The sequence below is a fragment of the Dendrobates tinctorius genome, unplaced genomic scaffold (assembly GCF_039654945.1).
Source record: "Dendrobates tinctorius isolate UK_male_01 unplaced genomic scaffold, ASM3965494v1 ptg000022l, whole genome shotgun sequence".
Taxonomy (NCBI): domain Eukaryota; kingdom Metazoa; phylum Chordata; class Amphibia; order Anura; family Dendrobatidae; genus Dendrobates; species Dendrobates tinctorius.
In genome coordinates this window covers 95671140-95690826 of record NW_027361690.1, presented here as the reverse complement: position 1 = coordinate 95690826, position 19687 = coordinate 95671140, and the positions used below count along the sequence as shown (strand labels likewise).

The 19687-nt window shown below is 45.3% G+C and overlaps 1 long non-coding RNA gene across 1 annotated transcript; it reads left to right on the top strand.

The window, feature by feature from the left end:
- Positions 1–9828: 9828 nt before the first annotated feature.
- Positions 9829–12482, top strand: LOC141084323 (uncharacterized). Its single transcript, XR_012230978.1, has 3 exons — positions 9829–9927; positions 10030–10177; positions 11697–12482. It is a non-coding gene; the product is annotated as an uncharacterized lncRNA (long non-coding RNA).
- The last annotated feature ends 7205 nt before the right edge of the window (positions 12483–19687 follow it).

The following is a 19687-nucleotide window of genomic DNA, read 5'->3' as shown; positions in this document are numbered from 1 at the left end:
GCCACATCATTGGCTGGTGTCAGAGGGTTACTCGTACGCACGTCCCCAGTCGCCTCTGTGACCACACACTCCCGGTTCTTCCTGGAGTTCTTTTTAAACCTGTGGTTTTTCACTAGTTTCTCAGCGTGGGACCCTGGAACTGAGCTGTCCCGAACTCACCAGGGGACAATTCCAGCTCAGGGTTCAGTGGGGTCTCCTTGACCTCTACTGCCACAACCTCTAGGGGAAGCCTATCAGGGTTACACTCTGTCCCTAAGTTGGCAACCCCTGTGGCAGATATTTCTAACTTGACATCTTCGGGTTCTGTGCCCAAAGCAACATTTTCATCCTCCCCTGCCAATACCTCTAGGGGTAGCCTACCGGGATTACACCCTGTCCCTAGGTTGGTGACCCCTATGGCAGGTATCTCAACATCTTCGGGTTCTATGCCCGGCAAGAGGGTTGACCCTGGTCTCCCACAAGGACGAAAACAGGGGCAAGTCTCTCCCCAACACAGTCCCATATGGAAGGGTCTTCGCCACTCCCACCACATGTTTAAAGTCCCTACATGGTGTAGAAAAATTGACCTCAGTGGTCGGGTACTCTCGGATTTCCCCATGGATACCCATCACCTCCACTTTCCGTCCTTTGGAGTTGTCCCCGGCAACAAGGGACCTATGGACCAAAGTCACTCTGCTCCCCATGTCCAGGAGAGCCTCTGTGCAGCATCCGTTCACAAGCACCTGCACAGTCGCTGCACGCTGTCGGCAGTGCCCGCAGTGGTGGTGCAGACTGGCTGGGCATACATAGATACAGGGTGAGTGAGTATACCCGCAGTCAGTGGGCTCAGATCAGTTACTAGCTCCATTCCCAGGCTCTGGTACAACATCCCAAGTGGGTTTATGCCATTCAGTCAATCCTACCAACAGGTCCAGATTGCCCGGGTCCCTTTGCCCGACTCAATGCTGCATGGCGTCTGGCAGAGCCCGCACCATCTGATCAACCACAACTCTCTTCATCATCTTGATCGGGGAAAAAACTCAGGCTGGTGCCATTCCTCCACCAACTGCAACAAGTCATTTGCCTGAGACCTGGTGGGCTGAGACTCTACATAGGTCCACTGGTACACCCAATGATCACCCCTCACCTTTGGGGTCTCTTAATGACTCTTCTGATTGCCCCTCACCTTAGGCGGCTCCTCTTTACACCATTGAAGATTTGGTATCTTCCACTGCAGGACCTCTTGCTGCTCCTGCTGCAACTGCAGAACCTCTTGCTGCGACCACTGAAACTGCAGCGCCTCTTGCTGTTGCTGCAACTGCACAAACTGCTTCAAAAGTTCCTCCATTTCTCCACCACACTTGCACAACGATCTGCAGCACTCTCTGGGATATGCCTCAGTTCACACTGCCCTGCATTCTCCTGCCATATGTAGAGCAGCGGTAGCACCGTACGCAGTGATGAGGCAGTGACCCACAAATTTCAAACATAAAAGTTTCTTTAATGTGTTATCTTCACACAAAAAGGTTCCAATCCACACAATTACATATAACTTCAGTGCATATTATCAGTGTTCAATTCACACCAGTTCATAGCACTACATAGTGCACGGCTTTGTATCACAGTCCCTAAACATGCCAGACTTCACCTTGTCTAGTTTCCATGGGTGACTGCACGCCCTGCCAATGTCTCTCACAGTTTCCTTTAGTCTCTTTACTAATGCACACAGCCGTACACAGTAGTTGATATCCTCCGGATCCTGGCCGGGCAAAATATCCATCTGTTTGCAGCTGTTATACATGCCAATTTTTCTTCGGGCACAGGAACTGTCTACCTCCGGGCACAAGACATCCACCTCCGATACCAGACACCGTGGATGGGAGCACCACTGTGTACACTGTGGGTTGCCAGGCCTCACTCTGGCCTTTCCTGCAGGGCTTTTAACACAGAAACCTGTGGCTTTCAGCCACATGGAAAACCTGGGTCCAGAATGGAACAGACTGCAACACTATCATACTGCAGTCTGTTTCAAACACAACATCCAGAGCAGGTTTTCCGTACCTCTGCCTTGGACACTAACATGTCCAAGACTAACACTTACTTTTATTATCAGTCTGCATTGCAGTCACATCTACGCCTGTGACTGCCATGCACACCTTTGGCCTTCATACACCTCCGTGCATATCCTGGGGAGACTACACAGCGACCCCTACCTGTGTCACTGCTTCATCATTGCAATCCCAGCTATGCCTGTGACCGCAATGCATCCCCATAGCCTCAATACGCCTCCGTGCGTATCCTGGGGAGAACACACAGCTCCCCCTAGCTGTAACAGGGGTCACTGCCTCACAATTTAGACCTGTCATTGTAGTCTTACGATGCAAATATGAAGTAATTGGACATCATACAACAAAATTAATGAATGTCTATCTACAATGTAAAATCTGACTATACGATTGTTTCCTTGAAAGGATTTATCATTTATCCCTTTTTCTCCTCTATTCAGTGCTTGTACCTGAGTGTGGAAATCTTCGTGGCAGCATTGTCTCGGCTTGGGGTGTAGAAGTTCTCCTACAAATGACTCCTGTAAATTTTATGGACTGTCTGGAACCAATAGGTCAGGATCCTGATATTCCTAACAGTGAGCTGGCTCCTCTATTGGCCAGAGTACTAAAGGTAGGAAATCTGAGGTTTTCCGATATCAGCCTTAGGTTGAAAGCACAGGTATACTTTGGAATATACTGACCCTATATACAGTTGTGCTCAAAAGTTTACATACCCCGGCAGAATTTTTTGCTTTCTTGACTTTTATTCATGGAATATGAATGATAACACCAAAACATTTTTCTCCACTCATGGTTAGTTGTTGGATGGAGCCATTTATTGTCAAACTACTGTGTTCTCTCTTTTTAATCCATAATGACAACCCAAAACATCCAAATGACCCTGATCAAAAGTTCACATACCCTGGTGATTTTGGGCTGATAACATGCACAGAAGTTGACATGAATGGGTGTGAATGGTTACTAAAGGTAACATCCTCATCTGTGACCTGTTTCTTGTAATCAGTGTGTGTGTGCATAAAAGCTGAGTGAGTTTCTGGGATCCAGACAGACTCTTGCATCTTTCATCCAGCCACTGACTTTTCTGGATTGTGAGTCATGGGGAAAGCAAAAGAATTGTCAACAGATCTATGGGGGAAGGTAGTTGAACTGTATAAAGCAGGAAAGGGATTGAAAAAGATATCCAAGAAATTGATAATGCCAGTCAACAGCATTCAACCTGTGATTAAAAAATGGATAATCAGGGGTTCTGTAAAAACAAAACCACGGTCAGGTAGACCAACAAAAATTTCAGCCACAACTTCCAGAAAAATTGTTTGGGATGCAAAGAAAAACCCACAAATAACATCAGCTGAAATACTGGACTCTCTGAAAACTAGAGGTGTTGCTATTTCAAGATGCACAATAAGGAGGCATTTTAAGGAAAAAAGCTACAAGGAGGTGGATTTCTGATGTTTTGGGGATGTGTGAGCTACAAAGGCACAGGACACTTGGTCAAAGTTGAAGGAAAGATGAATGCAGCACATTATCAGCAAATACTGGAGGCAAATTTGCAATCATTAGCCCGGAATCTGCGCATGGGACGTACTTGGACGTTCCAACATGACCATGATCCAAAACACAAGGTCAAGTTGACCTGTCATTGGCTACAGGAGAACAAAGTGAAGGTTCTGGAGTGGCCATCTCAGTCTTCTGACCTCAATATCATTGAGCCACTCTGGGGAGATCTCAAGCGCGCAGTTCATGCTAGACAGCCCAGGAATTTACAGGAACTGGAGGCTTTTTGCCAAGAAGAATGGGCAGCTTTACTATCTGAGAAAATAAAGAACCTCATCCACAACTACGAAAAAAGAATTCAAGCTGTCATTGATGCTAGAGGGGGAAATACACGGTATTAAGAACTGGGGTATGTGAACTTTTGATCAGGGTCATTTGGATGTTTTGGGTTATCATTATTATTTAAAAAGAGAAAACACAGTAGTTTGACAATAAATGGCTTCACCCAACCACTAACCATGAATGGAGAAAAAGTTTTGGTGTTATCATTCATATTCTCTGAAAAAGGCCAAGAAAGCAAAAATTCTGGCAGGGTATGTAAATGTTTGCGCACAACTGTAAGTAAGCACAATGATATACTGGGTGCATTCTCTTTACAGATAGCTGGACCTGTGTCTGTCCTTCCTAAACATGTTGTTTTGCGGCTCGGTCGTTTGGCAACTAAGCTTAGTGTGAAGCAACTCAAGGTGGTTTCTTTAGAAGATTTGCAAGTTGTGGAGGCTTTTGGAAACCAGCAAGAATGGACTACGAGTCAGGTAAAAAAAATTCTCTAAGGGCTCATTCAGTTGTCCTTGCAAATCGGTTCATGCATGCACCTCAATGCACGGACGGACTGATCGCGGCTCTCCCAACTGGAGCGTGACAGCCTTATAGAAATATATAAAGCCGTCATGCTCCGGCTGGGAGACCTGCAGTCTATTTGTCCATTGATGTCCTTCATCAGACAGAGATCCACGGACGTCTGACTAAGCCTTTAATGCCGACAGTCCTTTCTTGTAATTTTACAGGAAATATATATAATGAATACCATCATACAACCTCCTGAAAGTTCAGTGAGCTCTGGAATATTGACACTTTATTATCTTAATATTTCCACAGCTAAACACATTGATCAATGGATTCCTGCAGACTCATAAAGTCATAGCCAAGGATTTGACTGCATTGCACTTGGTGTCTCTTGGATACTTAATTTGTGGTCTACCTGAGATAGACATGCAACAGATCACACCACTGGAATTTTGGTATTTTGCCTTTTTTTTCCATTAGTGGAGTAATCGAGTATATAATAATAATAATAACAATAATAACCGATTTGTTCCCTTCTTCTTTGTGTTAGCTCTGCCATCATGTATCTTGGCCACTTCTCTCTTAGCTGCACCGAGCTACAATTGGAGGCGCTTGTACGGCTCTGCACTGGTAATGCCATGTTTGGACCAGTCAGTGGATGGACAGAAGACATATTTCTTGAGATTGGATCTGTTGCTGGTGAGAAGCATTTCCATAATAGTAATTTTAATAATAATTTTATTTCTATAGTGTACCAACATATTTCAAGACACTTTACAAGTTGGAGGGTAAACCAAAAGCAGCAAAAAGGGACCTTTTATTAGGGCACAGCAAACTGTATACGTATCAATAGGATTAATAAAAATATAATTAATCAGAACCAAGTGGTAACTGTGCTGGCTGATAAAAAGGACAATGTATAGAGATATTATGACAGCCGGAAATTACAACACCAAAAGCAAGCAAGAAGCAAATAAAAACAACCATAAGTCCATCATTAAGACAAATAGTTCAAAATTTATTAATATTACAGGTATTCAATAATGACAATAGATCAATGTAAACACTAAAATGTTTGTATGTTAAACAAAGAGCGCTGATATCCAGTATACATATAGGTGGCTAATGTGGACACAGACCACAAAAATGTGTGTAAAAACCAAGTGATCAAACCACTAAGTCCCACAAAACATCATATATAAAGTGCTTATAGTGTGTAAACAACATTTGTAGCAAAAAGTGCATATGAATAAAATATGAATGACAGAAAAAAAGATTTGTCACTGTGACCACATCATGTACCGCAGGACCAAAGAGGGAACGTATCAACAAGAATAATAATAATAAGATAATATAAAAACTTACACAGTAATGTGCTCCTGGTCTCCTGGATGGGCGCCCTCCCCAACACACGTTTCGGCATGCTGCCTTCTTCGTTTTTTTTTGCAAGTTGGAGGGTGCACGTGCAAAACCCCCCAGACATTACAGAGTAACAGTTCGAACAAGAGGATTGCAGGCCTTACTCACAAGAGCTTACAATCTATAAGGAAGTTGGGGTTACACAAAAAGTAAAAAGTACTTGTAGTGTATGGTCCAGGAATCATTAGAATTAATAAGGGTATTAAAGTAGAGCTGCCTGAACCTAAGACTGTATGTGTATATGTCCAGATACAAAGTGCTACTGAGTGAATGGAAAGTGTAGAACTAATAATAAAAGGGACCAAACTCTGAGGAACATTCAGGAAGGGAGAACAGGGAATGGTTAACCTGTTAAATCCCCCTGTCAATCTCTGCCAGCAGATTCAACATAAGCCACCTGTAAGTGCTCCATTACACGCTCCCCAAAAAAGTTTACTTTACATGCAATTTTTTTTTATTTTCGCAAGGGTAACAAAAAAATGGACCCCACTCACCTGAGTACGCAGATACCCCATATGTGAGGGTAAACTACTGCTTGGGCGCACGGCAGGGCTCAGAAAAGAAGGAGTGACGTTTTGGAACGCAAACTTTGATTGAATTGTCATGTCGCGTTTGGAGAACCCCTGATATGCCTAAACAGTGGAAACTTCCCAAAAGTTACACCGTTTTTGGAAACTAGACCCCTCAAAGAATTTATCATGATATGTGGTGAACACCTTGAACCCTCAGGCGCTTCACAACGTTCATCTATGAAAATAAAAAAAAATTATTTTTAGCCCCAAGTTTTTAATTTTCACAAGGATAAATGGACCCCAACATTTGTTGTGCAATTTCTCCTGCATATGCTGATACCCCATATGTGGTGGAAAACTACTTTTGAGGCACAGTGCAAAGCTCAGAAGGGAAGAAGCACAATTATGGAGTTCAGATTTTGCTGGACTGGTTTGAGGGTGCCATGTCACATTGGCAGAGCCTCTGAGGTTCCAGATCAGCAGAACCCCCCCATAAGAGACCCCATTGTACAAACTACACCTCTCATTAAGTTCATGCAGTGATCATATTAACACCACAGGCTTGTCACAGAATTTTATACTATTGGGTAAAGAAGACAAAATTAATTACATTTTTACCCCCAAAATTTGATTTTAGCCACAGATTTTACATTTTCATACTGGGAAATGAGTAAAAATTACACCAAAATGTGTCCCACAATTTCAGCTGAATGTAGAAATGCCCCATATTTTTCTGCATAATACTGCTTAGCCATGCGGCAAGACTCGGGAAGGAATGAGCACTACGAGTTATTTGCCTCCTTGAGCTCACATTTTCCTAGAATAGTTTGTGGACTCCATATACAGAGCCCCTAAGTGCTAGAAGAGCAGAATCCCCCTTCATATGACGCCATTTTGGAAATTATACCCTTTTGGGGATTTATCTACAGGTGTAGTGACTCCATGAGTGTTTTCCAGAAACAAGACGACGTGCATGTTGCTGAGTGAAAATTGCAAACTGCAGTTGTAGTGACCAGTACGTTGTAGTGCCCGTACTTTGTGCCCAGATCATGCTTCTGGAGACACGCACCTGTAAATTTGGTGGGCTGTCATCGCTACAGAAATACCAAGCATGTGGACGCTAAATATAGTTTAGGCACACTGGGGCTCAGATGGGAGGGGGGCATTTGGATTTGGGAGTGCAGAATTTGCTGGATTTCTTTTGGGGGAAGAGGAGCCATTTTGCTTATCCAGAGACTTTGTACTATCTTTGTTGTAGAAGCCTTCTATATTTCCATTGACAGATAACGGACCTTAGTGGGGCTTGCTTTTTTGTGGATTGATTTGAAGCTTTTATTGGGAGTAATTTATGTAACGTTTTGGGGGTCAGATTTATTCTGCACTCTACGCTGAACACTTACATCGATGTTTCCATGTAAATGTCCGAGTAACGTGATTCAGATGAAACCCCTGAGGGATCCATTCCTTATAATGAAACAGCAGAGTTACTCTGGACTCCATCTGGCCTCTGTTCAGAGGTTTCTCTCTTTTCAGAAGTGCACAAAACTGTGGCCGAAGGCACACTTTATACACACCTAAAAAGACGGACACCCCTGGATCATATGCCAGATGGCTTCACAGTGTCTCCATCTGCCTCATTATAGGGAATCTTCTGCTGGGGATTCTGTCTGAATCACCTATCTCAGAGATTTACACAGAAACCCCGGTGTAAGCGCTCAGGGTAGAGCACAGGATAAATGTGCGCCGAGCCTTACTGCAATCTTTAAGAGGCAGAATGAACAAATCAACAGCAGGTAAATAATTGGTTTTATGTATTTTTTACATAATTCCTCCCGCAGTACAATTGATAAGATCACTTTATTCTTTGGGTCGGTGCAATTACAGTGATACCAGATTTATAGGGTTTTTTTATGTTTTGGTTGCTCTCACACACTAAAAGACGCTTTTTTTGCAAACACTAGTTTTTGAATTGCCATATTTTCACACCTATAATCTTTCCATATTTCTGCCGACAGAGTCATGTGAGGGCTTGCTTTTTGCGGGACAAGTTGATCTTTTTATTGGTACTATTTTCCGGCACATGACTATTTTTTTACGCCATTCCGCATGTGGCAAAATTGATAAGGCAGCTTTATTCTTTAGGTCAGTACGATTGCAGCAATACCACATTTATATATTTTTTGGTGTTTTTGTGCTTTTACCCAATAAACACTTTTTAATTTTTCCGCTGATGGAGCTGTATTGTGGCTTGCTTTTTTGTGGGACTAGATGACGATTTCAGCTATACCATTATTATTTACATTCGTCTTTTTGATCCCATTTTATTCCACTTTTTTCTTGGCAGTATGATGAAAAAGTATCATTTTTTGCCTAATTTTTTACTTTTTTTTATGGTATTCACTAAAGGAGTTAACTAATGAATATCCGAGTGATGTGCGTTGTCACTCGCACCCATAGACTTTTATGGGTGTGAGTCAGCCTATTGCAGCATGCTGCGATTGTTCTTGCATGCCAATTCGGCATAAGAAAATAATCGCAGATGTGATGTGCCCCATAGGTTAACACTGCTCGAAGTGCTATGTGATGTTTTCTTGCATAGCACTTGTCCATATTCTAAGGTAGTGTGACTCCGGCCTTAGAGTTATACTGTAACTTCATAATGGGCGGATAATGTTTTTGAGGTGTAGGTAACATGAGTGACCTAGTGATTGGACATAATGAGTAAATAAATTACAGATCTGAGTGAAATATACCCCAATGACAGTGGGCATGCTTCTTGGGAGTAAAGGGAGAGCCACACATGAAAATGGCAATATCAGGTTTAGGTAGGTTAGTAGAGGGAGGAAAATGCAAGAAGGTCTGTCTTATGGGCACTTGCATTTCTTTTGTAGCATTATAAGACTTTCCAGTGCCAGGAAATATCTGCGTGCCACTATGACAATGGGTCACCAACTTCGTTTAAAGGAATTAAGGTTTCACCATTATGATACACAGGGGTTCTTTACTGTAAAAGCAGTCAGTGTAGGACTCTTCCAGAACAAGTCAAGATATATATTCTTTGAAAGAGTTTAAACGAGGTTTAGATGGGTTTCATGAAATTAATGTTACCAATGAAGTTCTGGTTAAATTTCTTTCCCTCAAATGATAAATGTTGGGAGGATTTCCAAATGTATAAATTAGACAGAAGGTTCCACCCTATGCCTCACAGATGGCAAAAGGAAACTGTCAGATGAATAGAGCCCTATGAGTACGTCTGACATATACGTGAGATGCCTATGTGCAAAATGTAGGGATCTGGAATTATGAGGGGAGTGCCTACCCTGTACTAGATCATTGGAGATGGGTTGTTGATCTAGGAATTTATTCTGCCGTATTTGGAGAAATTTGTACCTCTAAGATTAGGGCAGTTACTTCATACGCTATATTTTGGCTTTCTTGGGAATAACCCTTGGATTGTAATGCAATTGAGCCATTTTTCCAGACTCAGTGACTATGCTCCTACTTTTCTTATAGCTGGACTGCAAGATATCGAACTGTCTTCCCTGGTCCTAGAACAGATCCAAGGTCTTACACCTCTTGCAATATCGCTCATCCATCCTAAGAAGTTTGCAGTAAGTAGAATTCATTGATTCAGATGCCATGCAACTTAATTTGCAGAATTTTGAAAATAATATGTAATAAAATCGCTCCATCTCTCCACTTCATTCTTCCAGGTATCGTTCTCTTCACAGCAATTGCAACTGTTCTCTTGGTCTCAGGCCAAAGCAGTCACAGAGCAACAGAAGAAACTGCTGGACAATGAGCAGACAAAAGCTCTAACATTGGCTCTCTTTGAAGATAGTGGAAACCAGACTTACAGAGGTATTAATGGGGATAGAGGTGAACACAATAATGGGTGGAATTAGTTAATAATAATAAAGCATTTTATCAATCGTACTTCTCCCGATGTCTGGCAATTTGCTTGGGTCTCTCATAGTGATGGGAGAAGGTACTTGGATAAGGTGTTATATGAGCATGCTCGGGTGCTAACCTAGTTTCTTCGGTGTGCTCAAAAAATATTTTCGAATCCCCTCGGCTGCATATCTCGAAGGTGTTCAACAGCCGCAGCACATGCAGGGATTCTCTGTCAAGCAATCCCCGAATGTGCTGCAGTTGTCGAACAGCCGCGGGAAATGCAGCCATGAGGTCTCAGACATAATATTTGAGCACGCTGAAGACACTAAGTTAGTACCTGAGCATGCTCATATAGCGACTTATCCCAGTACGTTCACTCATCACTAGTCTCCAGTTTTCTCATTGACACGTTCATGATTTCCTTTCATTGGAATCACTAATCTTGATGTTATCTAGACTTTCATTCGCTTTTTCCATTTCAGACTTCTCTTGTCTTTCCCAGTGATCAGTTTTTCATAAAACATGCAGATGTATCAGAGCTCGGACTAAGGTCTCTTTCACACTTCAGTTTTTTACAATCAGTCACAATCCGCCAGGTTTTGAAAAAAAGGATCCTCAATTTTCTTTTGAAGATCCGTTTTTTCCCCCATTGACTTCCATTAATCTCTCTCTCTCTCTCTCTTTCTCTCTCTTTCTCTCTTTTTCTCTCTTTTTCTCTCTCTCTCTCTCTTTCCCGGCCAGCGTTTACTTTAAATTTCCTCATTTTGAGGATCCGTCTGAAAACGGATCCTGTGCCATCCGTTCACATCAGTTGAGAACGGATCCGCTTGTCTGACTTTTTGGCGGATTTGAACTGATGCAAAAAAACTGAAGTGTGAAAGAGGCCTAACACACAGAGCACACTATGCTGATATTGTAATGTGCCGATACTCTTTGTGTAGGTGATGCCCATTTACTTTGTATGCTCAGCTGCCGCTCTATGTAAGTACTGTAGCCACCGACATGTCAATTTTAAATTTTTTTAAACCATTTATTACTATTTTCCTGGCGCTTGCCACACCTCTATGCCATTGAAGTCCATACAGTTTGAATGCATCTTACAGATAAAATGTGATGGAGATATTCTCTGCTAGAAGCATTGCTTCTGAAGGAGAACACATCCATAACATGGTCCGGTACGGAGACATCATATTGTGGCACCACGACTTCTTAGTATGCAACTCTACAGGCTTCACATGACACCTTACAGGGTAAAGGCACACGGCTATACTCAGCTCCAAGCTTTAGTTTGGTCCTTGTACCTGATACAAAACAACAGACTTGATTTTGTAAAGGATCTACATGTTTGTAGAAAATTTTCAGAAAGTTCTTCACCAACTGCAAACTCTTTTCCTAGTCTGCTTCCTTATATTTCTCTCCTTTATTCCCCAGTTCTGATATATAGCGCCACATTTCCATGCATCTTAAATCTTTTTTCTCTTTTCAGCAGGGAAATCACACGCGGGTCACGGCTCATACTGCGCTCTACTCCATCTCAGCACTCTGCTTCCAGTTCTACACGTGGTCTACATTGTGAAACCTACTGTTGTCTGCGCACATGTACAATAACATACACGGTGTGCGCCTCCAATTCAAGGATTGGTCTCCTATTATATGTGACATGAAGAAGTCACAGACCAAAAATGACCACAGGAATTATTATTAGTAGTTTTCTTTATTAAATAAGCCCAAATAAGTACAAAACTCCTCCAGAAAATGTTATTTTAAAGCTTCGGATAAAGGTGTCCACTACTATATCCTGTGGGCCATATGTTATGTCACTGCTTGAACTCACCAGAGAGTCTTCTGGTTGGGACCATTTTACCTCTTAATTATTACTGGCATTAATATCTCAAACTTATATCTCAAATTGTTTTAATTTCCAGATCAGCTTTTGTGCTCAGAAGTAACATTTGCAACGCAGCCAACATTCTTCCTGCCATCACGTGCTAGAATTCTGTTATTTGTCGTAGGTGCCGGACATCTATATATGGAAGAGAAAAAAAATGTAGCATTAAATTCAGAATATAGTCTTGAATGGGGAACTGTACCTGAACTGCAATCTAATGTACTTTGTGTAGTAATTCCTCTGCGTTTTATCCTCTGCTTGCTGTGACTAAATTGGAACACGTTTGCTAACATAATACTAAAGATTTGCCTCGGTTGTTTGAAATCTATGAAATCCTGAGAACTCAGCACATCAACAGTACAAATCTCCCTTGGGATGGATTCCCACACAGCGGTTAAACATGTTTTCAATGGCAGAGATGAAACTATAGGTGTAGGTGGAAAATGCCAGGAGCTGGGAAGAAGAAAAAATGCATGTCACCTCAGATCACTCCTGCAGTGCAACCCACTTTGCATGACGGTGCTATCAGAGTGGGTTAGCACTACAGGAAGGCAGGTGGGAATGAGCGTGAAGGAGGAGGTATGGGGTTCAGGTCACAGCGCAGGATGTACGTATGAATAGCAGCATGGAAGGGGCTTTGGTTGCAGGCTTCACTGCAGGAGGTTCTGGTGGTGATGAGCGGATGAGCGGGAAGGGATGGGGCGTGGAGTGTAGGCTGCACTGCACGAGGAGCTGATAGTGATGAGCGGGAGGGGATGGGGCGTGGGGTGCAGGCTGCAGTGCAGGAGGAGCTGGTGGTGATAAACGGGAGGGAATGCAGCATGGGGTGCAGGCTGCACTGCAGGAGGAGCTGGTGGTGATGAGCAGGAGGGGATGGGGCATGGGGTGCAGGCTGCACTGCAGGAGGAGCTGGTGGTGATGAGCGGGAGGGGATGGGGCATGGGGTGCAGGCTGCACTGCAGGAGGAGCTGGTGGTGATGAGCGGGAGGGGATGGGGCGTGGGGTGCAGGCTGCACTGCAGGAGGAGCTGGTGGTGATGAGCAGGAGGGGATGGGGCATGGGGTGCAGGCTGCACTGCAGGAGGAGCTGGTGGTGATGAGCGGGAGGGGATGGGGCGTGGGGTGCAGGCTGCACTGCAGGGGGTGCTGGTGGTGATAAATGGGAGGGAATGCAGTGTGGGGTGCAGGCTGCACTGCAGGAGGTGCTGGCGGTGATGAGCGCGAGTGGATGGTGTGTGGGGTGCAGGCTGCACTGCAGGAGGTGCTGGTGGCCATGAGCGGGAGGCGATGGGGCATGGGGTGCAGGCTGCACTGCAGGAGGTTCTGGCGGTGATAAGCACGAGGGGATGGGGCGTGGGGTGCAGGCTGCACTGCAGGAGGAGCTGGTGGTGATGAGCGGGAGGGGATGGGGCGTGGGGTGCAGGCTGCACTGCAGGGGGTGCTGGTGGTGATAAATGGGAGGGAATGCAGTGTGGGGTGCAGGCTGCACTGCAGGAGGTGCTGGCGGTGATAAGCGTGAGTGGATGGTGTGTGGGGTGCAGGAGGTGCTGGTGGCCATGAGTGGGAGGCGATGGGGCATGGGGTGCAGGCTGCACTGCAGGAGGTGCTGGCGGTGATAAGCACGAGGGGATGGGGCGTGGGGTGCAGGCTGCACTGCAGGAGGTGCTGGTGGCCATGAGCGGGAGGGGATGGGGCGTGGAGTGCAGGCTGCACTGCAGGAGGAGCTGGTGGTGATGAGCGGGAGGGGATGGGGCGTGGGGTGCAGGCTGCACTGCAGGAGGAGCTGGTGGTGATGAGTGGGAGGGGATGGGGCGTGGGGAGCAGGCTGCACTGCAGGAATAGCTGATGGTGATGAGCAGGAGATAATGGGGCATGGAGTGCAAACTTCACTGCAGGAGTGGCCAGTAAAGATGAGTAGTACAAAAAAAGTTGTGGCCAGTAAGCATTTTTAAATAGTGCAAAAAGTTTGTATAAAAGAGCCAGTGTTAATTTGCAATTTTTGTATGTAAATATGAAATAAAACTTTGATCCAATAATTAGTGCAGATTAAATGTATGGAAGAGACGTTCTCGGTTTCACATGACTAATACTTGCACTTTCAGTTATACCTAATATCTTATTCTACAAGAGAAGTTGCTGTAATTATACTTATTATACAATATTTCAGAATTTTTAGACTGTTAAAATATAATAATTTTTGTTAAAAATAAAACAATTACTAAGAAACATATAATTGTCCTGGTTTGTCAAATATTGTAAACGATGCCCCTTGGTGAGTTGGCTAGGGATGAGTGAACCCGTGGATGTTCCGATTCGACCGAATTGTAGTCCAAAGTTCGGTTCGGGTACCAGAATTCTACCAAAACTTGAAGCCAAACCCCATAAAAGTCAATGGGAACCCAATCTTTTGTGCTCTAAAATGGACATACTGTAGTAAGGGCTACAAGGCTGCAAAAGGAAGTCAAATGGGGGTAATAGCAGGACAATTGCCCTGAAAACAAATGTGGATAGAGAAATGACTTAAAATAATAGAATAAAAAAAATAAAAAATAATCTAAAACCAGTAGGCGGAAGTCCAAGTGGAGGAGGAGGTTGAGGAGGAGGTGGACGTGGCCGTGGTGGAAGAGGAGGAGAAGGTAGCTAACACTGTTTTTCTTGTTTATTTTTTTAATTTGGGGAGGCCACAAGACATTGGGAATGGCAAATAGAATGAACAAACTGCGGTGGAGTATAATAATGGCTGAGTGTGGGATTCACGCCTGATTCATTTTAAGGAATCTAAGCTTGCCTACATTGGCTGTGAGATAGGCGGATGCGCCTGTGTGTGATTACACTCCCTGCCATGCTAAACACATGTTCCAACAATACACTCAGTACATGAGGACGTGTGGACTAGTGATGAGCGAACATGCTCGGATAAGGTCTTATCCGAGCATGCTCGGGTGCTCATTGTCTTTGGCGTGCTCAAATAATATTTCTCTTTTGTCTCATTGGGGACACAGGAACCGTGGGTGTGTGCTGCTGTCACTAGGAAGTTGATACTATGCATGAAAAAAATGTTAACTCCGCCTCCGCAGTATACACCCCTCCGACCGGCTGCAGGATGATCAATCAGTTTTGCTTAGTGTCAGCAGGAGGTGGACAGAGGTCTCTCGTAGACCCATGCCTACCTCAATGTGCGTCGTTCCTTTTCAGGTAACCATGGAGGGATACAGAATAGGTATGCTACATCTGTATTCCCACACTGGGATTATGAGTACGGCGTGTACTGCCACCTCGTATCCTCATGAATCCCGCGGGCAGGACCCTATCCCCTAACACAGGACTCGTGTTCAGGTGGCAGCTCCTGGTCCTGACCTTCATCTCCCATCACTCGCCCACCAGAACCTGATGATCGAGAGAGACACCCTGCAGAAAAGGTTTGGGACAGCAATCTTTTCATGCAGGTAAACAGACCCCTGTTACGGGGTGAACTGGAGGTAAGAGGCTGCAGCGTTGTATGATCTGCTCACCAGCCGCTCTGGCTGAATGTGACCGCTCTAATCAGCACTCGGGCTTGCAGCCCATGGCTCTATACTTAGTTAAGAGCCAACACTTACTTTCAAGCACGCGGTGCGACGCGGTTCCAGCCTCCTCCCGTGGCAGCATTATGGCCCTGGACTCCAGCAGGAGCCCAGCACGGCCGACACCAGATTCCGGCTCCCGGCAGGCTCTGCCCCCCGGCTTCCTCTTCCTGTACCAGCGCCATCTTGGTGCTCCAGGAGGCCAGAGCAGGGCCCCACCCACCACTTCCAGGTGGGGATTTCATAAGGCTTCTAGGCAGCGGCAGGACTGTTCACCTCGCTCTCTCATCAGCCTTCAGGCATCAGCTGCAGCGGGGACACAGGTCGTGGGTATGTGAGTACTGCACTACAGGTGGCTCCCTCACTCCGCTCTCTACCCCCGACGGTCGGCACCAGGTAAAACCTGTCAGTGTGCCCAAGGGAGAGCAGTCCCGCTCCTCCTCATCTGCTTCAGTGACCTTGGTCAAATATTTTGTATGTACCAAATGCAATGTCAGGCTTCCTTCAGGTCAGTCCTCGCCACTCTGCTCAGATTGCAGCAGACCTACGGTGTCGCCTACGCTAGAGAGCAGGTGCAGCCCCCCGCTTTGCCTGTCAGAGCTCCCACATTACCCCTGGAGCAGGAGGAAGCCACCTTGCTTACTTCCCAGGGGCCATCCATCACCACGGGAGACAGCGAGTGTCCAGGATGGGCCTCTTCCTTATCTAAGTCCTTGGCCGACCTTACCAAGGTATCACAGACTGTTGTGAGTTCATTTTCCCCTTCACCATTGAGGTCTGATGAACTCCCTCTTCTGGTGAAGGAAGGTAGTGAGGCTGATTACCAAGCACCTGAGCTGGATGATGATGACTGGGTGACGGGAATTGCTGACTGGATATAAGGCAGCCGACGCCCTTCTGCCTGGCTGGTGATTTCTCTGAGGGATTCTAGGAGACCAGTCTGATTCCTGCTCCTCCTCAAAAGCTAAGTTTTCTGCTCTGCTTTTTGCATTTGTGTTTTGGTTTTGTTTTGCCTTGTTTTTCTGGATTTCTGCCGTTCCCTGCTGGGGAATGGCAGAAATCCCTTCCATTCCCTTTTTGCTCTGTCTTCAGAAAATACCTGAGTACTGATATAGTCTACTTGAACCCTAGACAGGCTAGGTGGGCCTTGTTTTTTACACGTTTTGATTTTGTGGTCTCTTTTCTTCCTGACACTAAGAATGTCAAGGCTGACGCTCTCTCTAGGAGCTTCTTTGCTGATTCTCCTGTGGTGACCAAGCCTGCTACCATCTTAGGCGAAGGGGTAGTTCTTTCTGCCATCTCGCCCGATTTGAGACGTGCTCTGGAAGAGTTCCAGGAGGACAAACCTGAGCATTGTCCCAGTGGAAAGTTGTATTTTCCTGACCAGTGGAAGAAGAGAGTGATGTCTGAAGTTCATTGCTCTGCATTGGCTGGTCATTCAGGTATTTTTGGTACTAGAGATCTGGTGAGTCGGTCTTTTTGGTGGCCCGCCTTGTCTCGTGATGTCAGGAATTTTGTGCAGTCCTGTGGGACTTGCTCCCGGTCTAAACCTTGTTCTCGCTCTAGTGGGTTGTTGATGCCTTTGCCGGTCCCCAGGAGGCCATGGACCCATATTTCAATGGATTTCATCTCTGATATGCCTGTCTCTCAGAGAATGACTGTTATTTGGGTGATTTGTGATAGGTTCTCTAAGACGGTTCATCTTGTACCACTCCCTAAGTTGCCATCTTCCTCTGAGTTGGCTGCCCCTGTTTTTGCAACAGGTGGTTCGCTTGCACGGGATTCCTGAGAACATTGTATCTGACAGAGGAGTTCAGTTTGTGTCTAGATTTTGGAGGACTTTCTGTTCCAAGCTGGGAATTCAGTTGTCCTTCTCTGCTTTTCACCTCAGACCAATGGGCAGACGAAGAGAACAAACCAGACCTTGGAGTCGTATTTGAGATGTTTTATTTCCACCGATCAGGATGATTGGGTTTCATTTTTGCCCGTGGCCGAATTTGCTTTAAATAATAGAGCTAGTTCTGCCACTTTGATGTCACCTTTTTTTTTGTAACTTTGGGTTGCATCCTCGATTTTCTTCAGGGCAGGCGGAGCCTTCTGCCTGCCCAGGTGTTGACACTGTGGTGGAGAGAATGCACCAGAACTGGGACCAAGTGGTGGATAAGTTATCTCTCTCCCAGGAAAAGGTCCAGCGGTTTTCCAACCGACATAGGACCATTGGTCCCCAGTTTAAGGTTGGTGATATGGTTTGGTTATCATCAAAAAATATCGCTATGAAGGTGGTTTCTCCTAAGTTTAAGCCTAGATTTATTGGACCTTACAAGATTTTGGAGATTATTAATCTCTTTTCGTTTGGCTCTTCCGGTCACATTTAAAATCCATAATGTGCTTCATAAGTCCTTGTTGAAGAGGTTTGTTGAACCAGTAGTTCCTGGGGTGGCACCTCCGGACCCTGTATTGGTTGAAGGTAACATGGAATATGAGGTAGAGAAGATACTGGATTCCCGTCTGGCTAGACGGAGACTCCAGTATTTGGTTAAGTGGAAGGGTTATGGTCAGGAGGATAATTCCTGGGTCTCTGCCTCTGATATTCATGCCAAAAGATTGGTGCGTGCCTTTCATCGGGCTCACCCTGATCGCCCTGGTGGCGTGGATGAGGGTTCGGTGACCCCTCCTCAAGGGGGAGGTACTGTTGTGAGTTCATTTTCCCCTTCACCATTGAGGTCTGATGAACTCCCTCTTCTGGTGAAGGAAGATAGTGAGGCTGATTACCAAGCACCTGAGCTGGATGATGATGACTGGGTGACGGGAATTGCTGACTGGATATAAGGCAGCCGATGCCCTTCTGCCTGGCTGGTGATTTCTCTGAGGGATTCTAGGAGACCAGTCTGATTCCTTGCTCCTCCTCAAAAGCTAAGTTTTCTGCTCTGTTTTTTGCATTTGTGTTTTGGTTTTGTTTTTCCTTGTTTTTCTGGATTTCTGCCATTCCCTGCTGGGGTGAGCTGAATTCCTTTTTGCTCTGTCTTCAGAAAATACCTGAGTACTGATATAGTCTTTTTGAAGCCTTGCGTCTTCAGGGCTTTTTTCCCTATCAGTCAGTTGGCTCTTGTTTTGATAGGGTTTTGGCGAATTGCAGACAGCAGCTTTTCTATCCTGTCCTATTTAGTTAGCTTGGGCCCCATCATTTGCTCAGCCTATCTTTCTACCTGTGTGAGTGTTTTTTCATCTTGCTTCACCGTCATTATATGTTGGGGGCTGCCTATTGCTTTGGGGTCTGCTCTGGGGCAGTTTAGATTTCCCTTTCTGTCTTTAGGCTATTTAGTTCTCCGGCTGTGATCGAGGGGTCTAGGGCACCGTAGGAACCCCCCACGGCTACTGCTAGTTGTTGTTGATAGGTTCAGGGGTCTGCAATCCGATAGCTGCCAACTTCTCTGGTTTTCTGGACTTAGCTAGTATTTCTGTTTTTGCCTCGTACGGTGACTCTTTCATAACAACAGACCTTGGTAACGGTGTTTAACAGATTGCCACTTCAGACTCCAGTTGACACAGGAGCACCAAAGGAGCCTCCTTTTGGGCCTTCTAGAGGCCGTAAAAGGTTTAGACTGGACCACCAACCCAGGTCCCCTTCTCACTCCGTCTCACCGCCAGAATTCCTCTGGCCGTCTGCCTCCTCCCAGTCCTCATCCCCAGAATCAGGGGAGGCATTATCAGAGACACACTCAGGAGGGTTCTGAGTACGGGCCAGAACAGTCCCAGGTCAAGGATATTATTCTGCCACCGATATACATGGATGAGATGTGTCTGAGGGATGTGATCACGAATCTCTATATAAACAATGGCGGATAGCGTTACACGCCAGCCTGTGCTCCCAATCCCTATCAGCGGCGCGTGGTGGTCCGGAAGGATAATGCAGTGATGAATTCAACAGGCTTTATTTACAGTACTGTTATGATTGAGTCACCGTAGGAGGCAAAAACAGAAATGCTAGCTAAGTCAAGAAAACCAGAGAGGTTGGCAGCTATCGGAT